General features: G+C 47.8%; 1 protein-coding gene across 6 annotated transcripts in view; it reads right to left on the bottom strand.

The window, feature by feature from the left end:
- LOC119568442 (1-phosphatidylinositol 4,5-bisphosphate phosphodiesterase classes I and II-like) overlaps positions 1-5,000 on the bottom strand; it is a 400,672-nt gene that overhangs the window by 304,989 nt on the left and 90,683 nt on the right. Inside the window, exon 1 of one of the 6 annotated variants that reach the window (XM_037916974.1) lies at positions 4,227-4,374. The exons of the other annotated variants lie outside the window; for them this stretch is intronic. The gene's annotated coding sequence lies outside the window, so the exon portion shown is untranslated. Of the gene's footprint in view, positions 1-4,226; positions 4,375-5,000 lie in introns of those variants that run through there. 6 annotated transcript variants of the gene reach the window in all.

Raw genomic sequence — 5,000 nt, 5'->3', positions numbered from 1 at the left:
TTTCTCTCTCCCCCCCCTTTTCCTCTTTCTTTCTCTCTCCCTTTTTTTCTCTCTCTCACTTCCTCCCTCTTCCTTCTCTCTCTCTTTCCCCCTTTTTCCCCTCCTTCCTCTCCCTCTCCCTCCCCCCTTTTTTTTCCCCTCCTCTCCCTCCCCCTCCCTTTTACTCTCACTCTCACTCTCCTTCCCCTCCTCTCTTCCTCTCTTCCTTTTCCCTTTTTCCCCTCCTTTTTTCTTCCCCTTTCCCCCCCTTTTTCCCTTTTTTTTCTCTTTTTCCCTTTTTTTTACCCCTCCCCCCCCTTTCCCCCCCCCTTTTTCCTCTCCCTTCCCTCTCCCCCCTCCCTCCCCTTTTCCCCTTTCTCCTTCTCTCCTTTCTTTCTTCTCCTTCTCTCTCTCTTTTTTCTTTTCCTTCCCCTCTATCTCCCCCCCCTTTTTCTTCCTTTCCCCCCCTCCTCCTCTCTCCTTTTCCCCCCCCCCCTCCCTCTCTTCTCTCTCTCCTCCTTTTCCTCCTCTCTCTTCCCCCTTTTCTCCTCTTCCCCCCTTTTTCCCCCTCTCCCTTTTTCCCCCTTCTCCTTTCCCCCTTTTTCCCCTTTTTTCTCTCTCCCTTTTCTCCTTCCCCCTCTTCTCTCCTCTTCCCCCTCTTCCTCTCTCTCTCCTTTCTCCCTCTCTCTCTCCTTTTCTCCTTCCCCTCTCCCCCTTTTTCCTCCTCTCTTCCCTTTCTCCCTTTTCCCCCTCTCCCCTTTTCTTTTTCCTTTTTCTCCTCTCTTTTCCCCCCTTTTTTTTCTTTCCCCCCCCTTTCCCCCTTTCCTTTTTTCCCCCCCCCCTTCCTTCCTCTCCCCTTTTCCCTCTTCCCCCCTTTTCCCCCCTCCTTTTCTTTTTCCCCTCCCTCCCCCTCTCTCCTCTCCTTCCTCTCTTCCCTCTCCTCTCCTCTCTTCTCCCTCTCGCACTCCCTCTCTCCCTCTCTCTCTCTCTCTCTCTCTTTTTCTCCCCCTTTTCTTTTCCCCTTTCTTTTCCTCTTTTTCCTTTTCTTTTTTTTTTTCTCTTCTTCCCCTTCCCCTTTTCCCCCTCCCCCCTTCCCCCCCCCCTCTCCCTCCCCCTTTCTCCCCTTTCCTCCTTCTCTTTCTTTCTCCTTTCTCTCCTTTTTTTTCTCCTTCTCCCCCCTTCCCTTTTCTCTCCCCTTTTTCCCCCCTCTCCTTTCCCCCCTCTCTCTCCCTTTTTCCCCCTTTTTCCTCCTTCTCTCCTTTTCCCCCCCTTTTCCCCCTCCCCCCCCCCTCCTTTCTCCTTTTCCCCCCCTCTCTCCTCTCCTTTTCCTCTCTCCTCTCCCCTTTCTCTCTCTCTCTCCCTTTTCTCCCTTTTTTTTCTCTTCCCCTCTCCTTTCTTCTCTCCTTTCCCCCTTCTCTCTCTCCTTTCTCTCCCTTTTCCTCCCCCCCTTCCCCCCTCCCCTTTTTCCCCCCCCTTTTTCCCCCCCCCTTTTTTTTTTCCCCCTTTTTTCTCTCTCCCTTTCCCTCTCTTTTTCCTTTTTTAAAACCCTTTTTAAAAATTTTTTTCCTTTTTTTTTTTCCCCCCCCCCCCCTTTTCCTCTTTTTTTCCCCCCTTTTCCCCCCTTTTCCCCCCTTTTCCCTCTCTTTTTTTTTCTCCCCCTTTTTTCCCTTTTTTTTTCTCCCCCCCATCCCTTTTTTTTTTTTCCCCCCTTTCCCCCCTTTCCCCCCCCCCTTTTTTTTTTTTTTTTTTCCCCCTTTTTTCCTTCCCCTTTTTCCCCCCTCTCTCTCTCTCTCTTTCTTTTCTCTTCTTCTTTCTCTCTCTCCCCCTTTTTCTCTCTCTTCTCTCTCCTTCTCTCTCTCCCCCCCTCCCCTTTTTCCCCTTTCTCTTCCCTCTCTCCCCTTTTTTTTCCTTTCCCCCTTCTCTCTCTCTCTCCCTTTCCCCCCTCTCTCCTTCTCTCCTTTTCCTTTTTCTCTCCCTTTTTTTCCCCCCCCCTTCCCCCCCTCCTCTCTCTTCTCTTTTCTCCCTTTTTCTCCTTCTCTCTCTCTCTTTCCCTTTTTTCCCCCCCTCTTTCCCCTCCTTCCTTTTCTCTCTTCTCTCTCCTTCTCCTCTCTTTTCCTTTCCCCCTTCCTTTTTTCTTCTCTCTCTCACCTTCTTTCTCTCTCTCTCCCCTTCCTCTCTCTCCTTCTCTCTCTCTCTCTCTCTCTCCCTTCCTCTCTCCCCTTTTCTCTCCTCCTCTCCCTTCCTTTTTCTTCTTCTCCCCCTCTCCCCTTTTTTTCCCCCCCCTCCCCTCCCCTTTCCCCCCCTTTCCCCTCCCCCCCTTTTTTTTCTTCCCCCCCCCCTTTCCCCCCTCCCCTTCCCCCCTTCCCTTCTCTCTCCCCCTCCTTTTTCCCTCCCCTTTCCCCTTCCCCCCCCCTTTTTTTTTCCCTCCCCCTTTCCCTTTTTCCCCCCCCCCCCCCCTTTTTCCCCCCTCCTCCTTCCCTTTCCCTTTCCCCCCCCTTTTCCCCCCTTTTTTTTTTTTTTTTTTTTTTTTTTCTTCTTTTCCCCCCCCCCCCCCCCCCCTTCCCCCTTTTTCCCTTTTTTTTTTTTTTTTTTTTTTTAAAAAAAAAAAGGGGGGGCCCCCCCCCCGCCCCCCCCCCTTTTCCCCCTTTTCCCCCCCTTTTTTTCCCCCTTTCCTCTTTCTCCTCTTCCCCCCCCTTTTCCCTCCCCAAAAACCCCCTTTTTTTTTTTTTTTTTTTTTATTTTTTCCCCCCCTTTTTTTTTTTTTTGTTCCCCCCAAAGGGAAAAAATTTTAAGGGAAAATTTTAAGAAAAACAAGAAAACGAAGGCGCCGCCCGAATTCGACCCCAAAAATTTTACCAAAAGACGGGGGGAAGGTGATGGGGGAATAAAAGGGAGGAGAGAAAAGGGGAAGAGAATTAGAGAGAGGAGAAGGGGAAGAGAAGAAGGACGAGGGGAAAAAGGAGCGAACCAAATTTTTGGGGGGGAAGAAGAGGGGGCGGGTCATAAAACCCCAAATTTGGAAAAAAACTCGGCCCCTTTCTTTCGCCTCCCTGCCCTTTTACCCAATTAACGAGGGGAGTTTTCCCCGAAAAGGGTTTTAAAATTTCTTTTCCGAAAACGAAAAAATTTTTTTAAAAATTTCTCCCCCAAAATTAAAAAAAGGGGTTTTACAAAAGGAAAAAAAGAAAAAAAAAAAAAATAAAAAAAAAAAAAAAAAAAAAAACAGACAACAAACAAAAAGCCAAAAGGGGGGAAGTGATAGATATGAGGCGGAATGACGATGACGATGACGATGACGATGACGATGACGATGACGATGACCACCCACTTTGGAAAAAGGCTCGTCGCTATCATCCTTATCAGCACTCCCTGCCCAGTCAGCCGGAAGTTAACAGAGGGTAGCATGTTTGCAAGAAGAGAGTTTTAAGAATTTCATTTTCTCGAAGACGAAGACAAGACGTTTAGAGGTTCTGGCACGCATTCAGACACAGGCGTGTATACAATGCTGGAGAGGGAGAGAGAGAGAGAGAGAGAGAGAGAGAGAGAGAGAGAGAGAGAGAGAGAGAGAGAGAGAGAGAGAGAGAGAGAGAGAGAGGGGGGGGGCGGAGACAGACAGACAGACAGACAGACCGCCAAAAGGAGCGTGACAGGACGCACCATGGTCCTACGAAAGTCTGAAATCCTTGCCTCCAATATCGATATCCTCTTCAGGATCCCTTTAATCACCTCAGAAGAAGTAGGACACAAAAGGTTAGGGAGAGAGGGAGGTGGAGGGGAAGAGGAAGAGGGAGAGGGAGAGGAAGAGGAGGAGGAAAATGGAGAGGGGAAGAGGGAGAAGGAGAGGGAGATGAGAAGGGAGAGGGGAAGAGGGAGGGAGAGAGAATGAGGGGAAAGGGGAGGAGAAAGCGGGAGAGGGTTCAAAGGAGAGCGAGAAAGAACGAGAAAACGAGCGAGACACACACACAAGCAAAGAGAAAAATACAGACAAAAACATGAACAGAAACACACCAAAGACCGAGACAGAGATTGATGCAGACAAATAAACAGACAGACAGACAGACAGACAGACAGACAGAGACAGACAGACAGGCAGACAGACAGAGACAGACAGACAGGCAGACAGACAGAGACAGACAGACAGGCAGACAGCCAGACGGACGGAGAGCCAAGCAGAAGCGCCGCACACCCAACTGACTCCCCGAGGCAGGAATAAGGAGCTGACAGCCCCTTCGGTTTCAGGGCCATACCTTAAACCTTGGCCAGGCGGCCCCGATTCGGCCGCCTGGCGTTCCGGCGCTCGAACTGGCGCTGCGTCATCGGCACCTGAGCGACGGTGGAGCAAGTGCCTCTCCCGAAGGCGTTGGACACTTTTCTTCTTTGCCGTTAAGTCTTCACTCAAGGAATATATTTTTCGTAACAAGTTCTAAAATCGAAATATTTAGAAGGATATACAATACATTTTGGAATCACCCCCAACATATGATATATATATATATATATATATATATATATATATATATATATATATATATATATATATATATATATATATATATATATATATATATATATCACACACATATACATATATTGATATGGGCGTCCTCATAGCTTTGGGATAGTTTTCTATGCTCGTACTTTGAGTTGACTGGCTACAGGTGGACTGCATTTGAAATATACATATAATTTTGAATTGCCTCAGGAGTTTGTCAGTAAATATATCTCAGAATCATTAATGCAAGATGCAAGCACTTTCTGTTGCCTGAGAGCAGAACCATATAATCAGTCGAAAATGTCTGGGTATTATCAATTTTCCTATTGCAAAGGGACATCACCTGAGGAATTCAAAAAACAGAAAAGGATTTATTTTCCTCCTTTAGAAATGTAAAGGTATTTGGTCCTTTTCGAAAGTCATAATATAAGGTGCTTGTCCCTAACCTCTGCAAAACATCAGATTTTTGCAAACAACGACTGCTGCACAAAATTAGGGTAGGCCTAGTGCATGGGATACTTGTTAAAGG

The sequence above is a fragment of the Penaeus monodon genome, chromosome 43, assembly GCF_015228065.2.
Source record: "Penaeus monodon isolate SGIC_2016 chromosome 43, NSTDA_Pmon_1, whole genome shotgun sequence".
In the NCBI taxonomy this organism is placed as follows: Eukaryota; Metazoa; Arthropoda; class Malacostraca; order Decapoda; family Penaeidae; genus Penaeus; species Penaeus monodon.
Note: the sequence above shows the minus strand (reverse complement) of the source record. Positions and strands in the feature narration are given on the sequence as shown.